The sequence below is a fragment of the Equus caballus genome, chromosome 22, assembly GCF_041296265.1.
Source record: "Equus caballus isolate H_3958 breed thoroughbred chromosome 22, TB-T2T, whole genome shotgun sequence".
Classification (NCBI taxonomy): Eukaryota; Metazoa; Chordata; class Mammalia; order Perissodactyla; family Equidae; genus Equus; species Equus caballus.
In genome coordinates, this window is record NC_091705.1 from 28964242 (window position 1) to 28991030 (window position 26789).

The 26789-nt window shown below is 49.8% G+C and overlaps 2 long non-coding RNA genes across 3 annotated transcripts; both read left to right on the forward strand.

Moving 5' to 3' along the window:
* The first annotated feature begins 1072 nt into the window (after positions 1-1072).
* On the forward strand, positions 1073-6846 carry LOC138920106 (uncharacterized). 2 transcript variants are annotated; one of them, XR_011430784.1, is made up of 4 exons: positions 1073-1223; positions 3130-3317; positions 4131-4223; positions 5501-5629. It is a non-coding gene; the product is annotated as an uncharacterized lncRNA (long non-coding RNA). The 2 variants fall into 2 exon arrangements; XR_011430783.1 differs by lacking the exons at positions 1073-1223; positions 3130-3317 and having other exon boundaries at positions 3457-4223; positions 5501-6846.
* Positions 6847-7351: 505 nt separating this feature from the next.
* On the forward strand, positions 7352-13861 carry LOC138920105 (uncharacterized). The gene is made up of 4 exons (XR_011430782.1): positions 7352-7490; positions 8870-8977; positions 13174-13296; positions 13390-13861. It is a non-coding gene; the product is annotated as an uncharacterized lncRNA (long non-coding RNA).
* Positions 13862-26789: the final 12928 nt, after the last annotated feature.

The window sequence follows — 26789 nt, forward strand, 5'->3', positions numbered from 1 at the left end:
GAAACACTGGGCCGCCTGCAGCGGAGCGCGCAAACTTAACCACTCGGCCACGGGGCCAGCCCCGGTCCTAAAAGGTTTTTGACTCCCAAAAGAGGTTGAGTCATACCTGACCAGATGGTCTATGGTCCTCTTCAGCACACACATGCTGCAATTCTGCAGCCTTGAGAGGTGGGAGACCATGGACAGCATCAAAGTCATTCAGCACCACGGACAGAGTCATGGCCTGAAGTCTGCAGCAAAATCCCACCAGCTTCCCAAAGAATGGATGATGGGAAGACCCCTGACTGTCCAGAACCAGTGGAAGAGGTAGTCAGGGCCTGCAATAGACACATATGGCTTTCCTCCCCCCAATCCCCCCACCCACGTTTTTTGTGAAAGAGTCCCAAATGTTGCAATTGTCCTCACAGTGACATTTCCCTCGTTCTGGGGGCCTCCCATTCCTCTCTCCCCAACAGTGACGAAGAGGGTATCGAGCTGGGCAGTGGAGTACCCCAGTGACAGATTAGCGCTGCCAACCACCGACACAAAACCATTTGGTGTGGGGAAATGATAGATGCTAACACTCATTTTAAACACAGGCAACTGAATTCCTGCAGACAGGCGCCACGGCTGGAATTTAGGGCACAGCTGCTAGGTTCAGATAAGGTGCAGAATCAGCCCAGCATACCGCGATGTTACTTAATAATGAAAATGTGGTGATTGATGCTGCTGTCTCGAGGATATAACCTCCCCATTTGGAGGTTTTCAGCTCCCAAATCATCCATTCCACTGTTTTCTTTCTTTTTTTGGAAAGGCCATGTGGGGGAGGGGTGGAGAAAGGATGGAGGGGAAGGGGGTCTGGCATCAGGAAGCTCATGATCCTAAAGAATTCAAGTCCAAAGAGCTTAGTTTGAAAGGATTTAATTCTGGCAAGCTCACCTGGGACAGTAAGTTCAACACAAAAGACCGGGTTAGACCAGTCCCTCGCAATATTTTCATGGTCAAGGGCTTCTTGTACTAACCCCCCCCCCCCCATTTCTATGATGTCACAAAGAACCAATCAGAGTTTTTGATACTGAACTTTAACTCCCATCTCTCTCCTGAGCTACAGGAGAGATGGCCCATTTATCCACTACCTCCTGAACACTGCCCCCCCCACCCCCCGGAGAAAACGTCAGATTTGGCACGTCCAAAATTGAGCTCATCATCCTCCTACCCAAGCCTGCCCTTTTTTTCTCACTTTGGTAAGTGGCACTACCCAAGACAGACACCCAGGCATTATCTCAGACTCCTTTTTCTTCCTCATCTCCCATATCCAGCCCCCTAAACCTGCTATTTTTATTTCTCAAATCACTCTCTCTTGAATTTACCCACTTTTCTTTATCTCCATAGCCTTAAAATACAACCTCATTCTCTTTCCCCTAAATAGCCTCCTGGGCTCCTTCCTCTCCAATCCATATTCCATCCTGGACACGAGTGATTTCCCTGAACAGAAATACACAACGTTACTCCCCTGCTCAAAACCCAACAGTGGGGTCCAAATTCCTATAGGACAAAGTCCAGTTTCCTTATCTGAGCACCCACAGCTTTTTAGGATCTGATCCCAGCCTCTATCTACAGCATATCCTTCGATGTACCTCATACTCTTTGCTGGAACCACACGACATACATGCTTATTTCTGCTTCCCTGCCTTTGCACATGCTGTTCCCTCTATCTTGCATGCCTTCCGTTCCCTTTATCTACCTGAAAGGCTCCTAGTCATTCTTCAAGACTCACATGTTTTCTCCATTGAGAAGTCTTCTTTACCATCCTCCCCAACCCCTGACAATGTCAATATGTTGATTTCTATTTTTTCTGTTCTATTACAACTAGAGTCACCCTGTATTATGATAGGTACCCATCATCACCTCCCTTGCTAGAACTGGGTTCAAATCCCTGTTCTACCATTTACCAACTGTATGATGTTGAGCAAGTCATGTAGTCTCTCTGACTTAGTTTCTTCATCTATAACATGGGAATAATGGTAGTACCTATCTCATCAGGTGGTTGTGAGGATCAAATGATGTAAAGCATCCAGCATAGACTCTGGCACACAGTAGGTGCTTAATAAATATTAATTCCCCAGTAGGGAGAGACTGTTAAACTAGAGCCCATGGAAGACTTGGGAAGTGCCTGTCTCAGGGCGGGGTTCTAGAAGCAGGGTGCACAGGATTTATTGAGGGGGTGCCCCTAAGAAAAACCAGTAAAGGGAGGAGGGGAGCAGGAGAGGGGAAGGGAGGGGGCAAGTATGGACGCTATCTCAGGTAAAGTCTGCCTTGGTCTCATCCACAGGGGCCTCTGGAGCACAAATTGCACCACAGGCTTGTCCCTGACTTGAGACAAGGGGGCCAGCCTTTTGTACCCCTTGTCAGCCATCCGTGGCTGTGGGCTGGCCTGGGGTGGGAGAGGGAGGGTGTAATCTCCCAGAAGAGGTGGCTCTGGTCCACTGAGGGCAATTTTGCAGAAAATGGAGCAGGTGTTAAGGAGCATTCAACCCTCCAGCACAGGGGGAAGGGTGTGCCTGCCCGGGAAAGGGGGTCTGGATGCGGTGCCAGCAGGACCACGACAGCGTCAGAGGAGAGCATCACTGCCCTCAGGGGCTGTTCTTCATGGGATGAAGGCAGAGTCCAGACCCGATAGCTGCCTCAAGTTTCATTTGCTCCATAATTCATACACTCATTCACAAGATATGTACTGAGCATCTCCCCTGTTCCAGGACTTTACTAGGCCCTGCAGATACCCTGGAGAGCAAAAACGATGCCCTTTGGGACCTCATAGTCTAGTGCAGGGGACAGAGGTTCGGCAGATAATCACACCAAGAGACAAAGGTCTCTGAGAAGAGGGAATTCAGTTCTGCGGGCGTGTTTAACAGAGGGACACAGGTCAGCCTGCAGATGAAGGAAGGCTTCCTGGAGGAGAGGCTCTTGAGCATAGCTCTGAAGGATAAGAGTTTGCCAGTGAAATTAGACTAAGTGGAGATGGATGGCTCTCTTCCTACTTCTTTCTTTCTTTTTTTTTTTTTAAAGATTGGTACCTGGGCTAACAACTGTTGCTAATCTTTTTTTTTTTTTTCTGCTTTATCTCCCCAAACCCCGCCACCCCGTACACAGTTGTATATCTTAGTTGCAGGTCCTTCTAGCTGTGGGATGTGGGACGCTGCCTCAACGTGGCCTGACGAGCGGTGCCATGTCTGCACCCAGGATCCGAACTCTGGGCCGCCACAGTGGAGTACGCGAACTTAACCACTCGGCCACGGAGCCGGCCCCTCCTACTTCTTTCTTAAAGTTCTGCTGAAATGGTAGGGAGGGCCACTGCCTTAGCGCTGTTGTCAGTCATTTACACTTGAGTGTGAGTGAGATTCTATTTATTTTCTGAGAAAAGTGTATGTTGAAGGGGAATGAAGAGAAAGTCTGGGGGCACTGAATGCTTTGGAGAAAAGCTATAAAAAAGCAGAAAGGAAGAGTTGGGCAGAAAAGGAAAGCACGGGCTTTGAGACCAACCTGCTGCTTTTGCATCTTGTGGCAGCCGCCCCGCCTTCTCTCACGCCTTCTCTCCCTCTGTCTCACCCACCTTGCAAGCTGAGCTTGGCTTGGCTTGGAGCCACCCATGCCCAGGGTCTGTCTTTCTTGAAGCCAGAGGGACAGCCGCCTATGCAACGTGGGGTGAAATGCTCCTCTCTGCCCAGTACTGCTGCCAACGTGCCACCGGTCACTGCCTGCAGTCCCGCCATTAGCATCTCATAGCCTGGGCTGGGGTTCTCAGGAGCTCCTTCTCATTCTGGCTCTCTTCTGAACTTGGGCACATTCCTGCCTTTCTTGCACATGAAGAGGCCGTCGGACTCAACTCCTCTGAGGTCCCAGCAGCCCTAGCTGTCTATTTGTTTCTTCCTCACTCATTATTGACCTACGAAGGTTGCAAACTCAAGGTGATGATCTGGCGACCCCCAAGAAGCTTGGGGATGCCTGAGCCCCTGGAACCGGGCTTGGCCCCTTCCTCGGTCCTCTGGCTGGCAGAGGTCGTGGCCCAGGAATTGAGAGGGAGAAGGGCACTGGAACAGGCCGGCAGCCCCTGTGGCCCTTTAAATGCTGCCAAAATGACTTCTGCTCCACAGATTACTGCCTGCGGCCGTCAGACACGCGCCAAGGTCAGGGCTGTGCCTCTGCCCCGGACGCAGCAATAATGGCTTCTAATGGACTGTAAACAGGTGAGGTTTGCTGCAAAGATGCTGCCGCCACTGCTGGAACAATAAAAGCTCCTTTCTCCTTAACCCTTTCCCGGATTCTGGTCGCACCATCACTGCACTGTCTCCAAACAGTGCCTTCCCCAGAGACTTTCCTGCCTGGCATCTCATCCACCTTAACAACAGGTCAAAGGAAGGAGATTATTATGTCCATTTCTCAGATGGGGAAACTGAGGCCCAGAAAGGGAAAGAGCTTTGCCCAAGATGTCAGAGCTATGATGTGGCACAGTCAGGATTAGAACTTAAGGCTTCCCTGGTCTCATAGCCCAAGCTGCCATATGCGACCCGTCTGACTCTGTCTGCAGCTGAAGATTTGCATTAGACTTTGCTAGGAGTTGCAAGAGAGATAAAGAGTGGCTTTGGAGCCCAGAGTTCTAGAAGGAAAAGTGAAGGCCTTTGACCAACCGGAGTTCAAATCCTGGTCTGCCTCTTACTTGCTGTGTGAGCTTGGACCCATTCTTGACTTCTCTGAGCCTTGGTTTCCTCTTTCTAAAATGAAGCAGGAGGATGAGTGTGAGGGTTGAAGGAAATTACATGCATGAAATGCCTGGCACAGAGGTCTCAACAAAGGTCAGTCCCCTCGCCAGCCCCCTGGAAGGAAACTGAGATGTCTGAGGCTTCCTGCAGGAAGTGACCTTAGCCCTGGGGCTGCCAGATGAAAGGCAGTGACCCAGGCCCCCAAACCCATCCGTCCTCTGGGAACCCACGGGGATGCTGTCCCCAAGGTCATCATGCGCCAGGCAGGCAAGGAGCAGGCCCCTTCTCCCTCCCTCCAGCCCTGGGCCATAAATAAGGCCAACGAGGAGGCAGTCATTTGGCGGCCATTTCCCGTCACGCTGCTACTTTTAGTGCCGCCACCGTCACAGCTGAGGCTGCCGAGGGAGGGTGGATGGCTCCTCCCGGGCCATTCCCGTTCGTCCTGAGCCTGTTAGACGCCAGGCAAGGAGGGGAAGAGTGAGGGCAAGGGCGAGTGGGGGAGGAGGCAGCCACCTCACCCAGCCCCCCAGCCCCGCCACTCCTCACTGCTGCCCTTCACCCCCTCAACGGAGATCTGTCTCCTCTTGGATCAGCTTCTCCCGGGGGAACCCCAAAAGAGGGGCCTTTGTCCTCCACTGTGGACACGCACAGGTTCATGCTGCCGTCCCCCTCCCCACCTGACTTCTCTCCATACCCCTTCTCACCAGCTGACAGGCTGGGTCCTTTGTTTACTAATTCGTTTGTCGCCTGTTTCTCCCCAGCAGACTGTCTGTCCTCACCAGAGTCCCAGGGAGCAGCGGGCGGAGATTTTTGTGCCTTCTTCCTGTTCTATTCCGGCACCTGGAACATGCCCAGCACACAGTAGGTCCTCAGTAAAGCGTAGAATGTGTTTATGCTCTCAGCCCCTCTTCGTTATCTCACACTTCATCCAAAACACTTTCCCTCTCTGAGCCTGAGTTCTTCACCCACACATCGTGCATTACTGCAAAATAATGAGAATAAATGGTAATGAGCGTGGAAGAGCCAGACCCATAGTAGGTGCAGTAAAGTAGCTCCAGCCACTGTTGCTGCATCTGTAAAACTAGGAGGTGGCGCTGGACAATCTCTCGCTGGACAGTGAAGTCCACCTCTCAGCTCCCATGAGAGCTGCTGAGGTGGGTGGGGCTGTTAGATGTCCCGAAGCCACATGGGCAGCCTCCCAGCTTCATGCCTACAACGGGCCAGCAACCTGCAAAATGGGGAGTCGGCTTAGGGGTGGTCTGCAGGAGGCGAGCAACGGGAGATGGAGAGGTAAGCAGGAGAGTGTTTGGAGACGTTGATCGTCAGCCACGAGTGTCCAAGCATAAGGCTGGGCTCCAAGTACGGTCCACTGTGGAAGGCTTGGGCCCCTGAAGGGAAGCTCAGATGAGGCTCAGGCCCAGGGGAAAAGGAAAGGACACAGTTAACGGAATCTAGCGGTTCCCAGGAACAGAGTATGAGTGGCAGGAATGACGCTCAGGAACCTGAGATACCAGGAAGTGCCATCTGACAATGCAAAGATCATTCAGTACACATGGTAAAATTGTGTAGAACCACACATACACACACACACACCCAATACAAGCAAAATTGAGGAAATCTGACTGTCAAATCTTATATGTCAATATCCTGGCGGTGATACTGCGCTACAGTTTTGCAAGGTGCTGTCCTTGGGGAAAACTGGGTAAACGGTGCGCATTACCCCTCTGTATTGTTTCTTACAACTGCAGTTGAATGCACAATTATCTCAAAATGAAAGGTTTAATTAAAAACAGAGAAAGAGAGAGAGAGAAAGAGAATGGGCCCTAGAATCTTGGGCTCAAATCCCAGCTCGTCCCCTTTCTCATTTTGTGACCTTGGGCAAGACCTTCACCCCTTTGACTCTCAGTTTTGTTATTTGCAAAATGGACATAAAATACAAGCCATGTAGAACCGAAAGGGGTGAGAGTATGTCATATCCGACTGGCGGCAAGATAATATTCAGAGGGAAACTTTTACCTTTTAATGCGTCTGTTAGAAAGCAAGATCAAAAAAATTAAATAAAATATCAACTCAAGATACTAGAAATATGACAAAATAAATCAAAAGAAAATGGAAGGAAGGAATTTAAAAAGACAAAAGCAGAAATGGACGAATCAGAAAATGAGATGGAGATGAGAATCTCTACAACGTAGAGTTGGGGCAAGAATTAGAGGAGACAGTCCACTCACTCACTCGGAGAAATGAGCTGCACACACTGCACGTCCAGCGCAGGCTGTATTCCAGCTGCTGTGCTGGGTCCTGCGGGATGAAGGTGGGCGGACACTCAGACCTGCCCTCAGGGAGTTTTCGGTCCAGTGGGAGAGGCAGAGGCTACACTGTTCAGTGCCAGCAGGGAGGAGGCAAAGGGGACTGTGGGAGCCCACAGGAGGGGCACTGCCCGACCCCAGGGGGAGGGAGGGTCCCCCAGAAGACGATATCTATGGTAAACAGCGAGGAGGAATGGGTTGGTTGTAAGAGAGTTCTCGGAGATGAAAATAGCCGGTGCCAGCTCCTGCTGCCAGCAAAGCGGTGCAGAAGCAGAGGAAACGCGAGCACTCCTGATATTTCCTGGCACTCAACGCAACCTGCGAGGCAGCGACTGTGACTATCGCCATTTATTGAGGGAGTCGAGCTCACAGAGGTTCCTTCACTCGCCCCAGATCCTTTAGCAAGAAGTGGTGAAGTTGGGGTTGAACCCAAAGGCTGAAGCAAAGCGTGCGTACTTTATGGGGGTGCGATTCTGGGGCAGCAAAAACGAGGGGAGAGGGAAGTGGAGTAGGGAGGAGGGAGAGCAAAGATAAGGCGACAGGTTTCTGAGTTGGCCGCAGATTTGAGCCAATGCAGCCGGGTACTGGGTCACGTGGGGTAGCACATCCAAAAGCCACGCAGAGCCTCCATTCTTTGGAACAGTCCATTAGTCTGTGGCTCCTTCCTCTCTCTTGACTGTCAGGATTCCCAATTTGCTCCTTCCCTGACTCCTCCGGGAAGCCACTGGGGAGGCCAGATCCCACGCCTGCATGTGGGGCTTTATCTGGATGCAAAAGTGGTAGAAGGAGCCAGAGCCTCCCTCAGGTTGGGCTGGACCCAGGTGTCAGCCGCTGCACCTTGGTTTGACGGAGGCCATGCTGAAGGCTGGTCCTCACCCCAGGGAGACTGAGGTAGCTGGGTGAGAAGATGAGGCAAAGGCAGAGGCCAGGCTCACCACTGAGCAAGAGGGTGCAGGTGGGACTGAGTCAGTCTGGGAAGATGCGTAAACTGGGTCTGGTGCACCAGGTCTGCCTGATTCTGGAACTTACCCACAAGTGGCCAGAGCTGAGGCTGGAGATGTGGGCTGGGCGAAAGCTGACTAGAGATATGGGACTCTATCTGCAGGGTAATGGGAGCCATGGGAGGGTTCTTAATGAAGGCAGGACAGGGGCACCAAGAGCAACTCAGGACACCTAGTCCCATTGGCAGGAGTGGGCCCAGTGACCTCCGATTAGCAGGGAGTTGGGGGCTGCCCTACAGCCCTTGCCCAGCTCCCCCTGCCCCCAGGTCCCGCCATGACAATGACAGCGCACATCCTTCAGCATGACATTGGAACATCACTGGGGGAGTGAAGGGTGACGGAGCTCCATCCTGGGCGGTAATGGCTCCAGTGCCGGGAGGAAAATGACATAAATAATATCCCATTAGAGGTGCTGAGCTGCTCTGCCGAGAGCCTTGTTTGGCTGGCAACATTATGGGCTTCATAAACAGACTCATCTATTTTCCAGTCCTTGCTCTGGCTGAGGTGGGGGGCGGGTGGTGGGTGCCAGGGAAGGTCACTGGGGGCTGCAGAGGTGATGAGGGGCAGGACAGGGTCCAGTGCTTGCCCTGGCAGCTGAGGACCCCCACAGTCCAGCCCTCCAACCTCAGCCGGCACACCCCCCGCAGGTTCACCACACCTGCGGCCTCCCCCCCCCCCCCACCCCCCGCCACTGGCCATGCTCCCTTCTCCACCCGGAATGCTCTCCCCTGCTCAGTCTTTGGAAATCATGCTACATTTTTCAAGGCCCAACTCAGGTGCTCCTTCCATGCAGCCTCCCTTGATTTCCCATTCTTATGACCTCAAGGCTCCCTTAGCTCCTGGCAAGGCAGCGTGGCATACTGGAAGGAGCTCTGGTGACAGACAGATCTGGATTCAGATCCTGACCTGCCATTTACAAGCCTGGTGACCTTGGGTAAGTCCTCTAACCTCTCTGAGCCTCAGTTTCCTCTTGTGAAATGTGGTGATAATAATATCATATAGGCTTGTCCTGAGAAATAGCTTTTAGGCTTGTCTGACATGCTAGATTTCCATAAATAATTGCTCTTCCTGTCCCTTTGCTTTGTACATAGAAATTTGGGTTCTCCTCAAAGGGACAATTTATTTTCTGCCTCTGTCCCTGCTGAAGTCTAGTCTTAGCCTTTGTGCACAGTAGGTCTTCAGGGCAGCTTTGAGGATGTAGCTAGAGGAGCTCCAGGCCAGGAAGGTGGACTCTGGGTCTTGTCCCAGCCTGAACATTGCTGAGCTGTGTGATCTTGGGAAAGTCCCTTCCCTTCTCTGGGCCTGTCTTCCTCCAAATGTAAAACAAAAGGACATTTGGGTCCGTCTCAGCTTCCACTTCCAGGAACCCAGGCCAGTACCTCACCCCTCCACCAGTTAGGAGATGAGTTCCGGCTTTGGGGTCACAGAGAATCAGGCTAGGATCTTGCTGTGCTGTGTTGCCTTGGGCAAGGACTGGACATCTCTGAGCCTCAGTTTCTTTCCCTTCAAAATGGAGAGAAAAAAGCCCATTTTTCAGGGCTGGTGTGATGTTTTAGTGAAATCATGAATTCAGTGGTATGTCCTGAGCCCCTATTGGGAGCCAGTCACTATGCAAGGTGCAGGGGGAACAGCAGGGAACAAGACAAGGATCCCTTCCCCCTCACAGAGCTTATGTTTTAATGGAAGAGAGGGAGACAAAAATCAGCCATCACACAAATAACTGTGTAGTGGCCAGCTGTGGTGTGTGTTATGAAGAAAAATAAAACAGAAGTAGGAAGGCTGACCTAGTGCTCCTATTGGAGGGGCTTCCCTGGGGAGGTGATGCAGGAGCTGAGATCTTGTCCTGATTATCTATGGCTGCGTAACCAAGGAGCCCAGGAGCTCACACAACAGCAGTGAGTTTGTTACTGCTCGTGGCTTCTGCGCATCAGGGATCTGGCAAGAGCTCGCTGTGCAGTTCTGGCTCGGGGGCCCGTGAGGTTTCGGTCAGACGGCGGCTGGGGCTGCCGGGCGTCTCTTTCCCTCTCTGCACGTCCTCTCGGGGCTGCTCCGTGTGGTCCCTCTGCTTAGGCTAGCTTGGGCTTCCTCCCGGCATGGCGTCCTCCAGATGGTCATGCTGCTGACATGGTGGCCCAGGACTCCAGAGCCAGGGCCCTTAACCTCAACTCAGCAGTGTCCCAGTGTCACCTCCCCTGGTTATAAGCACACCATAAACCCACCCCAAATCAAAGGGAGGAGCGTCAATGTCATATTTTATGAAGACCCCATAGGATGAAAGATTGTGTGACCATCTTTGGAAAATTCAACCTGACATAGATCTAAAGGATGAGTGGGAGTTTAATAGTAGAAGAAGAGAAGGGAGAGGGTTCTGAGCAGAGGGCCAGCAGGTGCCAAGCGCCTGGGGGAGGAGAATGTCTGGCTTAGGAAGCATTCGGGGACACAAATCCATGACCTTTTGGAACTGACATTCTAGGAGGGAAGACAATAAGTAAATACACAAATAACATAATTTGGGGTTTAATAAGTACTGGGAATGGCATCTATTGGGTGCTATAATAGAGCGAGCTTGGGGGCTGGGGTGTTATTTCAGGCTGGGAAGACCTCTCTGAGGAGATGACAATGGAACTGAGATTTGTGGATGAGAAGGAGCTGGCCAGTCACGCAAAGAACTGGGGAGAGAGCTTTCCCATCAGAGGGGACAGCACGTGCAAAGACCAGAGGTGGGAAAGGACCTGGCCATGGAGCCGGTGGGCCAGCAGGGATGACTTGATGACAGACGGGGAGGGGCAGCCAGGTTCCGCAGGCCCTGCAAGGAGTTTGGATTTGCTTCTAGGTATGGCAGGAGCCGCTGGTGGGTTTTAAGCAGGGAAGTGATGTAATCTGATTTTGTAATAAAGATCCCTCTGGCTGCTGCATGGAATGTGGGGTGTGGGAGCAGAGAAGGAAGCAGGGAGTCCAGGCAAGAGATGAGGATGGCCTGACTAGGGTGGTCGCAGTGGAGATGATGGTGAGAAATGGACAGGATCACGGCAGCCTGGGAGGAAGTACGGACAGATCCAGTGATTGGATGTGGAGCGTGAGGAGAAGGGGGAAAGTGATGACCCTGAGGTTTCTGGCAAAGCTTAATCTCATTTTTCTGTCCAGAGAGGTTAAGGGACCAGCCCACAGTCATGCAGCACGTCCACGGCACCACCAGAGATTGAAGCCAGGCATCAAGCTCAGAATTCAGTTCTGCCCTCGGGGCCAGTCCTGGGCTTGGGATGCTGCTGTCATGGGGTTCTCGGTCCTCTCTCTGTGTCTCTCCTGCCCCACTCCTCCCATAACCTCCCTTCTCTCCTCCTGGGATGCTGGCGGCTCTGGCTGACGCAGACCCAGCAGGTGTGCCTTGCCAAGCTGTCGGCATGATGAACAGCTTCCCTTGGCCGAGCAGATAACGGTACACACACAGGTCAGGGGGGGCCCATGTAGCCCATCCATCAGGCCCGGAGCGGGAGGAGGGCCGGCACGCCCTCGTGCCTGTTATCTGCCACAAATGTGTTTTTCCCCCAAGGTTAACAGGAAGAGTGACGGCCAGGCGCCTGACATCAGCAGGGCTGGTGCCCACAAGAGCCAGCTAGGCGCCCTCCCTTCCTCCCTCAGCCTCTGAAGGCTCCTTCCAGCCTTTCTCAGGAGGAAGCCCGGCCTTCTGGGTGTGGAGACCCTCAGAGACACAGAACTGCAGACCCTTCAAGCCTTGAGCACTGAATCTTTGAAACATAGATGTAGAGAGTCCTCAATTCCTAAGGCAGCATTGTGCAGTGGTTAAAAGCATGGACTCTGGACCCTGCCTAGCCTTCTTGGGTTCAAATCCCAGTCCTGCCACTTATTAGCTGTGTGATCTAAGGCAAATTACTTAACATCTCTGTGCCTCATTATGAGGATGATAAGAGTGTCTACACCATGGGTGGTTGTGGGGATTAAAGGAGCCACTCTTTGTAAAGTGCTTAGAACATTGTCTGGTGGGAGCACACGGCTCATGGTTAGTAGACATAAAGAGTTCTTAAAGACGCAGTCTTTAATTCGAAGACTCAGAGACACAGAACCTTAAAACCTTTGAATCTTCTTCGGGACGTGGATTTCTGGGATGTCGCTGTTGTAGACTATTGCAGTCACACCTGCAGTGCGAGTGCTGAGGCGGGGCTTAGCGGGGCTTTACCTCTCCAGGATTTCCATCACCTCTTCCTCCTTGCTTTCACGTGGACACTTGACACTTTCTCAATCTTGCATAAAGTGTTCTGCAAATATAGTCTCAATCCCTCTTCCAGCCAGTTTGTTGCACCCACATAGAAATCCTCGAGCGTCTACTACACAGCACCCCGCAGTCTCTATGTACCCATTTACCTATCCAACCAGCCATCGATCCATCCAGCTCATTACCCATTTACCCATCCTTCCTCCTGTCTATCCATCCACCTATCCATCCATCCTTCTATCTATCCATCTTCTCATCCACACTTTTATCCACACTCCCATCATCCCTCTATCTATCCATCCATTTGCCCATCCCTGCTCCCTCCCATGCATCTCTTCACCCTCTCTTTTTCTTCTTTCTTTCTTCCCTTCCTTCCTTTTATTTTCTCATCCATCCATCTATCTATCCATCCTTTCACCCACCACTTACCGAACATCTGTTACATACAAGGCACTAAGTTGGGTTATAAAGGGGTATGTGAATTGGTTCAGTTTCCACCTTCTCTGAGCTCCCGGCCCAGAAGGCCAGATAAGACACAATCACAAGCCGGCTACCACAAGACTGGCCATACTCAGTAGGGGTAAAAAGCCATGTGGAGTGACAGAAAGAGAACTCTCCTTTCTGCTGGGGCTTCTGGGCTGACTTCACAGGGGAGGTGGTATTTGATCAGGGTCTTGAAGGACCCTGTTTTGATGGCATCACAGGCTTGATGGCATCTTCATGTTTCAAGGACTGGGAGGAGGCGAGAGCCATTAATAGAGCTCGGGGGAGGAGAACTGTGTGTGTGTGTGTGTGTGGGTCCCTAAATAACATTTAGTCCAACTGGATAATCAGTGCTGGGAGGTTCCCTTCCAATACTATGTGACGTACTGATGCGATCCCTGCTTGCACACCCCCAGGGCTGAGAGGCTCACTGAAAGATAAGGAAGAAGGCCTCTAGAACTCCACTGCGCTCCAGGAGCTTAACAGCACCTCCAAACTCGATGTGACTCAGAACCTCTTTTTCAAGAAGTGTCTTACAGGTCAGTATCTTGAGGAACATACTCTGTGAAATGATGCTCTGTGCTCTGCAAGCTTTAAGAGCAGGCCCCATCTTCTTTGATTTGTCTCCCTAGATCATAGCACATACAGACTGGAAGGCAGGAGGGAGGGAGAAGCCAGGCCGTTTTTTCTGCTCTCTACTTTCTTCAGCTTCTCCAGTAGCTGCATCTCCTCCATGGTTCCTGGTCCTGCAAAGACAGCCCCTCCCTCTGCGGTTCCAGAGCCCTACAGACAGCCCTAGATCCTGGGCTTTCAGAACATCACTTCCTCTCCTCGTCCCTCTGGCCTTAGGGTCCTTTCCCCCATAGCAGCCTATTCACATGCTGTGGCACTTACTGGTCCATAGAAGATGCCTTGGACATGCTGGATTGGTGGATACGGTCTGGACACGCACTCACACTCACAGAGGAATACAAGACTGCTTCTGCTGGATAGTGAAATGCTAATAGGACTTTTAGGAAATGAGAATAGCTTATCTCTTGTTTCACTTTAAAATGACCACATTTTGAATAAATCTCATCCTGGGAGGGTGGGCAGTGGAGTTCACTTTGGTGCGTTCTCTCTACAAAGCACAGGAGTCATTAATTCATTAATTAATTCAACAAGCTTTTATGGCAGCTTCCTCTCCTCTGTGCTGCATGCCTGGCACTTGGGGCACAGAGATTGCTCCAGCTTATAAAGAGATCATTTGGACGCAATGTGTAGGATCAAGACATGCCCTGTCTATTGGGAGCCTGAAGAGAGGCTGCCTATGACCACCCGGGAAGGCATCTAGGAGGAGGTGATGCCTGAGTTGAATCTGAAAAGGTGAGCAGAAGTTAGCAGGAAAGGGGGCCCTTCTAGGCTTGGGTATTCCAAGAACCAGCCTGGCCTTGGCCCTGGCTCCTTGGGGTCAGAGTCAACCGCAGTCCCAGGAGAAGGGCAGATATAATGGTCTGAGAGGCTCTAGCTCCCACTGGTTACTCCTCCACTTGTGTTGGGGATTGGTGTCCATGGGAGGAGCACCGGGCTAGGAGTCAGACAGTCCTGGACGCAAGCCCAGTCCCGCCACCCACTAATGTGTGACCTTGAGTAAATCGCTCCCCCTCTTGGAACCTCAGCTCCTTCAGTGGCAAACTGGGGATAGCACAGCTTACCTCCCTGGGCTGACGTGAAGAGCAAGGGAGATGACGGGTGAGCAAGTGCTTTGTAAACTGTTGAGTGCTGTGTATACTGTAAAGCCTTACGTATCTGCAACATGTTAGCTGTGTGTCCCAGCTCAGGGCACAGCTTGCAACAGAGACAGAAAGAATTGTGGAACCGAACTCTTCTGCCACCTTTTAAGCTCTGTTCCTCTGGCTCTTGAAATCTTTTGGGTCTTCCTGAGGTCCCTTATTAATATGCCAACACCCTGAGAGGTGTTAATCCTTGTCAGCTAATGCCTTAGTTAGTGCTGGGACTTTCATTAGCAGTTAACACCTTTCGTTAGCAGCTAACTCCTTAGCAGAAATCACCTGGCATTTAGCTGAGAGAAGAACCTTCAGGAATGCGGCAGGAGGGGCTCCTGGTGGTCTTGGGGCACAAGGGGAAGAAAGAGGCTCTGAGAGGAGAGAAGGCTGTCCAGGAGAGACACCTCCTGACACTGTCCCGAGAGAAGTGTTTTATCAAAGGACAATTCCATGTGCCCCCCAGACCGCAGGACCCAGGACCATCTCCGCCACCTTCCCTAGCTGCGAGGCCCTGGGCAAATTGCTTAACTGTCGTGAGCCTCAGTTTCCTCCTCTAAGTGGGCTCTGCAACCGTACCTTCTGAGGTCGCCATGGCTAACACCGTGTTTTTCAAATTTCCCGTGCATTCGCAGGTGGTACACAACCATTTTTCATTTTAGTAGTGATGCATTTGTATCAATCAACTTAAAGAAAGTTCTGCCGTGCTAACAAAGGCCCGCCCCCAAATCCCAACGGCTTTCAACAACAGGGTTTAACTTTGGCTCACACTGCGTGTCCGTCACGGGTCTGCGTGGATTCTACGCCATAGCATCACCTCACAACCACGCTGAAGGGCCCGCCCCTGTCTGGACCATGCCGGCTCCGTGGCGGCGGGGAAAGAACAGGGGCCGAACCATGTGATGGCTCTTAACGCTCCAATCAGAGGTGGCGCAACAGTTCTGCTCACATTTCATTGGCCAAAGCAGGTCACGTGGCCAAACCTGATGGCAACGGGGCGGGAAGCGTAACCCTTTGCGGGGAGGCTCCTGGTGAGGAGGGCAATCAGCGTTTTTGAGTAGTAATAAGGCTAGTACGGTATTTATTTTAAGGGCCATGTGAAAAATATATAGCTATGCATATATACAGAGAGAATAATAATGTAGAGGGAGCAAAATGTATACAACTGGTGAATCTGGGTAAAGGGGTGTATGGATATTCTTTGTAACTTTTCTGTAAAGTTTGAAATCATATTAAAATAGAAAGTTCCATGTACATGAAATATATATGCATGTGTGTGTGTGTGTATCAAATCAAACCACAAGGACATGGTTGCTTAAGGTGAAACGAAGGTAGAGAGAATAAAAACTAACGAGATAATTTAAGGAATATTAAATAGTAGTTCCCAGGCACGACATTTGCGAGAATAGGACTTGAAGGATAGCCCTTTGGGAAATCCTTGGGTAGGATTCATGCTTCACCAGGGCGTCCTCTGGCTGGCAGCCCCTCTTTTCATTCATTCATTCCACACCTAGTTATTGGGCACCTACTGTGTGCCAGGCCCCTGCAGGGCACCAAGGACACAGCAGCGGAGGACCCGTGGCAGCCACAGGTGCTCCGTGGAGCAGCTCACAGACTCATGGAGGTGTCACATAGAAAGACGCGGCCAGTGGCCGCAGGAGCGCAGCTGCCAGCTGGAGTCGTCGTCTGCGCGGGAAGAAACCACCTCATGTCCTGCGGTTCTGGGTTTTCTATCAAGCAACACACGTGTCCTTGGGCTTACGCGACAGCATGTGTGTGAGCGAGCGGGTGGGGAGCAGACAGGCAGAGTCACAGCGTAAACACTGCGCACCTTCCAGTAATGCTAATTTGATGCCAAGATTTGTTGCCATGAGGGCTGGAGAACCTGTCATTTTTATATTAAAAACAATGGAAGGATTGAGAAGGGGCACGGGGACTTTTCAGAATAATAAAAAAAATAATAAAATCATTTTCTTGATCATGGTGATGGTTACATGAGTATATAAATTTGTCAAAACTTGTCAAGATGTACGTTTAAATGGGTACATTTTATCATTGGTAAGTTATACCTCAATAAAGTCGATTTACAAAAATAAAAAACAAACACAAAAAAAACAGAGCAGTATGGAAATTATGCGTTTATTTTGGAGAGGTTCAGAGAAGTTGAATAACTTGCCCAAGATCACACAGCTCCTGAGAGGAAATGAGACCCAGGTATGTCTGACCCCAGAATTGGGGCTGTTAACTACACTCAATATATACCCGTTATTGACCCACATAACCAAACGCGGCTTCAATTTTGAAAGGCAACGTTAACAAACAGCGCAAAATCTATCCCAGGAATACAGATTTCAGGGTTAGAAAGGAGCTAAGGGGCCCCAGAGTTCTCCTTCCTCCCCTGCACCCGACACGCACAGATGCCCTTGTCCTAGCTGACCTCTGGCCCCTCAAGGGCCTCCCTGGAACCTTCCATCTCTTCTTACGCCCGTCCAGACTCCCTCATCCTCTGCTTCTCTCCTGCTTTCTGCCCCAGCCCTGGGGCTTCTGAGGCTCCCCTGACCTTGTCATACCCCAGCTGAACATCCTCATGCTGTCCTTGCTGTTTATTCCTCCACAGTCGGGAAGGCTGGGAGGGGGCCTTTGATCTGGGTGAGAGGCAGGGACTAAATTAGAGAGTTTACCATTGACCCACTTTATGGATGAAACAAGAAGGCTCAGAAAGGTATTGGAACCGGCCTAAGATCACACAGTTTGCGTGGGTTAGAGCCTGAACCCACCCAGTTCTGTCCGATTCCAGATCCTGGTCCTGTACCCAGGAAGGCAGGAGGAGGCCGAGTCATGAGGATGGGCGCTGGGGGGACACAGAGGAGTGGAAAGACCCCTCCAAACTGCCCCCCCCCTTGCAGAACCAGCTCTGCCCCGTCAACGGCCGAGAAACCCTGAGTCCCTGAAGGGATGGGGCTGCTGGGGCCTTTTGCCGAGTGACTGCAGACCACATTCTTCTTAATCTAAATTGAAAACTGCTCGAGTAGAAAAATCATTTCATGGCTTCATCTCAGAAAGGAAAAGAAGAAGGGAGAACGGAGAGGTGGGGTAGGGGGAGGCGGGGGTAGCCAGAGAGGACAGGCTGGTGGCTATAGACAGCTGAGCCCCTCCCTGCCCGGATGGAGCCTGGCGCTGGCCGGACCCCGGCCCTGGTCCACCTGGCCACCCCCGCCCCACGCCCGAGGGCTGATGCAGGCAGTCAGCAAACACTGAGAGCCCTGTGCTCGCCAGGAGACGCTGGGCTGGGCTCCGGGGACAATAAAATGCTGTCGGGGCAGCTCCGGTCCTTGAGGGGCTTCTAGTTCCTCGCTCCCCGCGCTTCCTCCTCTCATTTATTCCTTCCTTCAACAAATATTTATTGAACATCTACCATGTGTCGGGCGCTGTTGCAGATGCTTGGGATGGAAGAACGCCTTTGCCCTCCTGGAGTGCTCTGCCTAGCAGGGCAGATGAACCATCAAGTAAACAGAAGGAAAGCTCTGGAGGAGCGTGAAGAGCGGCACAGGTGGGAAGTGTGGTTTGGGCTGCGTAGTCACGGAGGGGCTCCCGGAGGAAGTGATATTTCAGCAAAGGCATGGAGGGTGGGCAGGAGTTAGCCAGGCGAAGGCAGAGGAGGGTCAGTGCTGGGAGTGGGGTAGCACCTTCAGGACAGAGGGAAGTGGTGTATAGGGTAGACCCGTAAGCCAGGCTGATTGGGTTCCCATCCCGGCTCTGCCACTAACCTCTTGTTGGGTGATCTTGGACAAGTTGACTAAGCTGTCTGTCTCAGTTCCCTCATTTGTAAACACAGGGTTCTTGTGAGGGTTAAGTAAGTTAACATATGTAATATGCTTAGAATGATACCTGGCACAGCATTTTTACCTAAACAAGCAAACAAAAAGCCTACTATGCCTACATCTCCCTGCCTCTTTCAGGACCCAGGTCTAGTCTGATTTGCTGTGTGTCGTTAGGCAAATCTCTTCCAGTCTCTGGGCCTGCTCTCCCCATCAGACTCGAATGTGTCGACAAGGCTGCCAGGGTCACACAGCTCCTCGCTTCCTCCCTCAGCTGGCCTTCCTGCCCTGCCATCCATCCCCAGACTCATTTTACAGGTCAGTTCCCTTTAATTAGCGAGGCTCGGAGCCTTTTCCCTCGCAAAATGGAAACCGCAGGTTCATCAAAATCTCATTAACCTCCATTCCCCCAGTGGCCCTGTGGGGGTCAGGCCTGTCTCGGGCTGGGGTAAGCCACCTCCCAGCAGGCCAGGGTCTAGGTCTGTCTGAGGCTGGGGGTGGGGCGGGGGTTCTGGTTTGCTGGATCCAGACAACGTTCTGGCCACAGCCCCCAGCCCTGGCAGCCCTCACCGCCGGGGGTCAGGGGAAAGGAGGGGTCTTCAGCACTTTAATTTGAAAACTTGCCAGGGGACCGAGGGACGTTGGGAGCAAAGGGAAATGGCTGGCTTCAGATGAATTAATACTCAGCTTGTAGCTGGCAATTTTCTCCACTTTCATGTTGCCTGGCTCCTCTTTCTTCTTCTTCTTTCATTATATTTTTACTTGGAGAACTAACACGTCCACTGCTGTTTCCTCTGTCACAGCCAGAACTTTGAGCCTGGGACTTGTCTGAGCCTGGCTCTGGGCAAACCAGCGCTCGCCCACTGTCCCTGCCCAGGAGAGCGGCCACTCAGGAAGAGGTGAGAGCGGAGTGTACCTGTGTGGGGTTTGGGGGCCCAGCACTGTCACCTACTTACTGTAGGGCCTTGGGCAAGTTGCTTAGCCTCTCTGAGCCTCACTTTCCTCACCTGTTCTGAGGATAAAAACAGATAGCAAATTTAGTGCCTTAGCTGGCAACCACTTTGAAAAACAGGGCAGCAGTTTCTCATAACATTAAACATGCATTTATCATATAACCCAGTGGGAGATGAAACCCAAGAGAAATTACAACATCTCTCCACCAAAGATCTGAACGCAAATGTTGGTAACAGCTCTCTTCATCATCGCCCCAAATTGGAAACAGCCCAGAGCTCCCTCAGCTGGGGACTGGACAAATAACTTGTGGTCGGTCCATACATCGGAATACTACTCAGCAATAAAAAGAAACAGACTATCGATATCGACAACATCGGGGTGAATCTCAGATGCATTCTGCTGCATGAAGGAAGCAGACTCAACAGGCTAAAGGCTAAGCGATTCCATTTAGTGACAGTCTGGAAAGGCCAAGCTGCAGGCACAGAAACGGCACCAGTGGTGGCCAGGGGCCAGGGGTGGGGGTCCGCTGCAAAGGGGCACAAGGCAACTTCTGGGGTGATGGAAGTGTTCTGTATCTTGATTGTGGCGGTGGTCGTACTGGTGCACACGTCTGTCAAAAGCCATCTGGCTGCACACTTTCAAAGGGGAGGTTTTATTGTATGGAAATTAGACCTTAATAAGTCTTACTTTTAAAAATAATTTTAGCCAATAAAAATGTCAGCTAATTTTAAATTTTATTTTGTTTTTTTATCGAGGTTTGGCACACAAACGGTATAGTGCACTGTAACGTGCACCAATCCTCTGTGTAGATTTTGAGGACTTTTTACATTTCTGTACATCCCACCCAGATCAAGACATGCGGCATTTCCAGCCCTTCAGCTCCAAGGCTACAACTCTCAACCTGAATCACTGGTTTTTTTGGTCTGGTTTTTCATTTGTTTTTTGAGGAAGATTAGCCCTGAGCTAACATCTGTTGCCAAGCCTCCTTTTTTTTTTTTTTTTTTTTGCTGAGGAAGACTGGCCCTGAGCTAACATCCATGCCCATCTTCCTCTACTTTATATGTGGGATGCTTACCACAGCATGGCTTGCCAAGTGGTGCCATGTCCGCACCCAGGATCTGAACTGGAGAACCCCGGACCCCCGAAGTGGAACGTGCACACTTAACGGCTGCGCCACTGGGCCGAGCCCCTCAATTGCTGTTTTGACTTCCATCACTCCAGGCTAGTTTTGTGAGATTTTTGGATCTCATGTAAATAGAATCATCCATGATGTAATCTTTTGTGTTTGGCTCCTAGTTAGTTATTGAAGTCATCCTTTAAAAACAGAGATCAGATCATGTCGGATCCTGATTGAAAGCCCTTTAACGTCTTTCCAATAAGTTTCACATCGAACCCCAAACCCTCACCCTGCCCGCCAGGCTGTGCGTGGTCTGCCCCGGCCGTGAACCCCCGCTCCCTCGGCTTGCCCTCTCTGGCCACACAGGCCTCCCTTCCGTGCTGTGAGCACACAAGGCTCTTGCCAGCTGCCGGGTCAGCCCTCAAGGATTCCTCTGCCCGGAATATCCTTCTTCAGGCCTGGCTCCTTCCTGTTCTTTACATCTCTGCTTTGAAGTCACCTCTTCTGAGAGGCCGTCCCCATATACCCCGCCCCTCCCCCCCAAGCAATGGATTTCCCACACCCACCCCGCGATTATTGACTGCGTCCGTGCCTGTTGGCCTCTCTATACCCCCCATCGCGGTTTGCAGCTGTTTGTTTGGGGGTTGGTCGTGTTCATCCCTGCCTCGTCTGAGACTGTGTGCCGGGGCAGGGACTGGGTCTAACCTGGTGTCCTAGGTGCCGGGTCCCGTGCTCGGCATACGCATGCGCTCATACCTGTTGGCTGGGTCAATACGCAGACGGCAGTTCCCAGTCTGCAAGCTGGGTCCTCGCACGCCTCCTCAGGGACTCCTCACGGTGACTTGGCAGGGCCACAACGTCACCAGCCCCTTCTCCAGCTGAAGACCTTGGGGAAGATGACCTGGTTGCCCACGTCACATAGCAAGCCCTGACAGAGCTGGGGCCTGTCACCTCCTCTTTGCCCCCTTTCCTGCCTCCCTGGGCCAGCAGAGCCTGCCCCGGCTCTCACCCAGCTTTGCGTTGCTGTTGTTGCTTTACTGCATGACTTCCGTACTGTAAAAACAGAAGCACACAGTTTGATGAATTTTGGTTCACAGAACCCCCACCCAGACCTAGAACACTGCCAGCATCTTAGAAGCCCCCTCATTATGGACCCCTTCCCAGTCAATACCACCAGCCTCCCAAGGGTAACCATTATTCTCATTCCCATTGCCGCAGTTTGCCTGTTTCCCAAGTTCATCTCAGTGGACTCGTTCAGTGTGTCCTCTTGTATCTGACTTCTCTCACTCAGCACGATATCTGGAGAGTGAGCCATGTTGTGTGCAGCAGTGGCTTGTTTTTATTGCCATATGGTATTCTCGTGGGGACTAGATCACTATTTGTTTATCCATTCTGTTTGTGGGCATTTGAGTTGTTTCTAGGTTATGGTGCTTGTGAACGAAGCTTGTACGAATATTCTTTTGGTAGACGGAAGCACTTATTTTTATTGAGTATATACCTAGGGGCAGAATGGCCGGGTCACTGCCTGGGCACAGGGGTAGCTTTCCTAGATACTGCCAGACAGCTTTCCAAAAGCTTGCAACTCGCCCATTTTAGGAAGCCTGCAGCTGGAAAGTTCAGTACGGACTCCTCTGAGGCCCGCAGCCCTCCTGAGATTGGATAAGTCAGAAAGCCACTCCTCTGCCAGGCACTGGGACCCTGAGCCACCCTGCCCCATTAGCAATCACAGCAGAGAGGGGCCAGCTGAGCGGCTGTGCAGGCCTTTCTGCTGGGAGGCTGGCTGGCTCGCTGAGCCCAGCAAAGTTCAGGCCGCCTTGCATTTTCCCCTCCAGTGATCTCAGCTCTTAGGGGCAATTAGCCGTCAGTGGAGCAGGGAACTCAGAATACTAACCAGACCTGGTCTTTTCTGGGGAGCACTTTTCACCTCCTCCTGGGCCGAGGCCCCACCTTGCAGATGGGGTGCATGGGGAGGGACCCGGGGGTGGGGAGCATCCTTTATTATTGCCTCTGTGCATTTTGTTAGTGTTCTGGGTTACCAGACACTCTTCAGTGCGGAAACAGGAGCGACATCTGGTGCCACTCTGCTGTTGCATGCCTCCGGGGACAGAATACCCATCACCACTCCTGGCTGCTGCTTGCTTTCTCAGGCAGCTCTGCCCATCGCACAGTGCTTCTTTGTTCATTGCAGTGCTGTGTGTAATGGCCCCAAATGTATAAAAAACAAAAAGAGCTAAAAGTCCATTGGAAGGGGACCAGTTAAATAAATTATGTTACATCCAATTAAATATATAATGGATACTCTGCAGCCGTCATGTACAGAAATAAGACACATCAACATCACGTACCCCCGATACGATGCCCTGAGAAGGGCACAATGTCACTACTGTGTTATTCTTGCAAAAATTCACTCTCGCAGTCTCGTCGTGAGAAGATATCAGACAAAGCAGATTGATGGACAGCCTGCAAATGAACTGACCAGTACTTTTCAAAAGTGTCAAGGTCACGAAAGACAAAGAAGGACTGAGAAATGATCACAGATTGGAGGAGACCAGGGAGACACGACAACTGATACCCCTAAGATCCTGGACTAGATCCTGGAACAGAAAAAGGACATTAGTGGAGAAACAGGCAAAATTCAAATTACATCCGAAGATTCCTTAATAACATTGTATCAATGTTAATTTCCTGCCTTCAATAATTATTCTATGATTATGTAACATGTTGACATTAGGGGAAGCTGGGTGAGGAGTACATGTACTATTTTTGCAATTTTTCTGTAAATTTTAAATTATTCAGAATAAAAATTAAGAAAAAAGATGAGGGGCCAGCCCCATGGCCGAGTGGCTAAGTTCGCACGCTCCGCTTCTGCGGCCCAAGGTTTTGCCAGTTCAGACCCTGGGCTCGGACATGGCACCGCTCGTCAGGCCATGCTGAGGCGGCATCCCACATGCCCACAATAGGAAGGACCCACAACTAGAATGTATAACTATGTACTGGGGGCTTTGGGGAGAAGAAGAAGAAGGAAAAAAAAAGGAGATTGGCAACAGATGTTAGCTCAGGAGCCAATCTTAAAAAAAAAAAGAAAGAAAGACGCTAGTGTAGATGAGAGCTTAACCTTTGTCATGTCATGGACCTTTTAGATGAGGCCCGTGGACCCTTTCTCAGACTAATGGTTTTAAACACATAAAATAAGATGTTTAAGCTTTCCAAGAAGACCAATTATATTAAAATACAGTTATTGAAATATTTTAAAATTTAGGATATAGTAATATCCATGCACCTTTATTAACATATTCACTAACAAGATCTAGTGGCAGGTGTAATATAACCATTGGAATTTCAAAGTAGTGATGAGCATAAGCAGTATTTTGTCTTATCTCCGACAATGGTAATTTGGTATGAAAATATCCCAGATCACTACTGGTTGCGAAGTCACAGATATGGCTAATACTGTGATGGCTTGTTGCCTATATTCGAGTTGAAGGAAATGAGAAACTTCAGTTAGAGGTTAGTGAAAATAAGGATATAATTTTTTCCCATTCAAATTCGCAGACCCCTTAAATTCTATTTGCAGTCTGGCAGTATCTATTACATCCGTAATGTCAATGTATATTTATTGAACCGGAAAGAAGCTCATAATATATTGGTAATGGGGGAAAAGAAGGTCGTAAAGCAATATGTACAGTAGGATCCCATTTTTGTAAATGAAAAATGTGTGTGTGCATTATGTATTCATTCAACAAGCATTCCATGACCATCTACCTTGAGCCACACTCTGGGAATAGAACAATGAGACAGATCAGGGCAGCTAGAAGCATTAATAACTTGCAACTAATGTTAAGTGACTGGTGTTTTTCCTTCTTCTTGCTTATTTGCATTTTCTAATTTTTCTAAGTAAACATGTATTTTGAGTGACTTGAAATATCTTTTAAAATGAAAAAGAAAATTCATCTTCATCCCAAGCTGAACCCTGTCTGTAGGTAACACCATCCATCGTCCCTAGGTCTGTCTTCTTATGCCCCACAAAATGCACGCCCACCCCAGCGCCCCACAGTAGCCCTCAGGAACTGGCAGACAGTGATCTTCATGCCTTCTTTTCTCCAGGCTGACCAACCCCAAGTCCCATGACAATTCCTCACCCAACATCATCTCGAGTCTTTTCACCTCACAGGGACATTTCTTTGGACCTGCCCTGGTTTTCCCACATTCCTTTTACAGTGTGGCATTGAGAGCTGAGCTCCAGATGGAGTCTGCCTCACTTAGATTGCAAGCAGATTATCACCTTCCTTCTTCAAGACATCATACTTCTATTGATGTAGCCTAAGACAACAATCCCTTTTTAAACAGCTTTATGGAGATATAACTCACATACTATATGTATTCGTTTTCTACTGCTCCTGCAACAAATTTACCACAAATCTAGTGACATAAAACAACACAAATGTATTCTGTTACCCTTCTTCAGATCAGAAGTCCGACGCTGATCTTGCTGGGCTAAGCTCAAGGTGTCAGCAGGGCTGTGTTCCTTTCCAAGGCTCCAGGGGAGAATCCGTCTCCCTCCCTTTTCCACCTTCTGGAGGCTGCCTGCATTCCCTGGTTCACGGCTCCCTTCCTGCATCTTCAAAACCAGCAACATTGAGACGAGTCCTTCTCCCGGTGCCATCTCTCTAGCTCTCTCCTCAGAGTCCTTCCTATTTTTAAGGTCCCTTGCGATGACATGGGGCCCACAGGATAACCCAGATTAACCTTCCTATTTTAAAGCCAGCTGATCAACCATCTTAATTCCACCTGCAATTTTAATTCTTCTTTGCCACGTGACCTAACATTTTCACAGGCTCTGGGGATTAAGACATGGACATCTTTAAAGGGCCATTATTCTGGCTACCACACCATATAATTTACCTTTTAAAGTATACAACTCAGCAGTTTTTAGTATACTCACAGAGTTGTTGTAAACCATTATCACCATCAATTTTACAACATTTTCGTCTCCCCCAAAAGAAATGCCATACCTATTAGCAGTCACTCCCATTTCCTCCCAACTCCACACAAACCCTCCCATGTCCCCACCCCAGGCAACCGTTAGTCTACGTTCTTCCTCTATTGATTTCCTGTTCTGAACATTTCACATAAATGGGATCATACGTTATGCAGTCCTTTGTGACTGGCTTCTTTCACTTAGCATAATATTGTAGCATACATCAGTACTTTATTCCTTTTTACTGCCACATAATATTCCATTGTATGCATATGCCACATTTTATTTATCCATTTACCAGTTGATGGACATATGGGTTGTTTCCACTTGTTGACTATTATGAATAATAAGTCATAATATTATAGGGTAAGGGTAATAAATTACCTTTACATTCTACAAACATTCACAAATAAGTTTTTGTGTGAACATATGTGTTCGTTTCTCTGAGATATATACATAAGATTGGAATTGCTGAGTCGTATGGTAAGGATGTCTGACACGGTGAGGAGCCACCACACTGTTTTCCAAAGCAGCTGCGCCCTGTTACACTCCCGCCAGCAGTAAATGAGGGTTCCAATTTCTCCGAATCCTTGCCAACACTTGTTATTATCTGTCTTTTTTATTATGACCATCCCAGTAGGTATGAAGTGGTATTTCCGGTTTTTATTTGCATTTCCCTAGTGGCTAATGATATTGAGCAGCTTTTCATGCCCTTTTAGCCATTCGTGTATCTTCTTTGGAGAAACGTCTATTCAGATCCTTTGCCTACTTTAAAAATTGAGTTAGTTACCATTTTATTACTGAGTTGTAAGAGTTCTTCATATATTCTGAATCCAAGTCCCTTATTAGATATATGATCTGCAAATATCATGTGCCCTTTGCCCTTTCTTCTAGCGATATGGTGTATTATATTAATTGATTTTCATATATTAACCCAACCCTGCACTCCTGGGATAAATCCCACTTGGTCATAGCGTATAATCCTTTTTATATGTTGCAAAATTGCTTTTCTAGTACTTTACTGAGGATTTTTTACATCTGTATTCATATAAGATATTGGCCTATAGTTTTCTTTCCTTGTGATTTTATTAACAATCGTTTTTTAAAAAACCACATCACACTGTTGACAGCAGTTTTGTCATCAGCAATTCCCTCCTGCACCAGCCAAGATGTCTGGAGACCTGAACTCTCCCAAAGTTGACGCAATCACACAATGCGATCTTGAACTTGCCTTCTCTGGACTTCAGTCTCCTCTTCTGTAATTACAAGATTGTAAACTCTTCGGGGTCATGGCGTCTCAAGGCTGAAATGGACTCCCAGTCCAGCGCTCAGTCCCCGGGACCAAGTCTGAAAAGGTCTTCATTGTCCCCCCTGATAAATAAGATAGGTCAGTGCTTTTAAA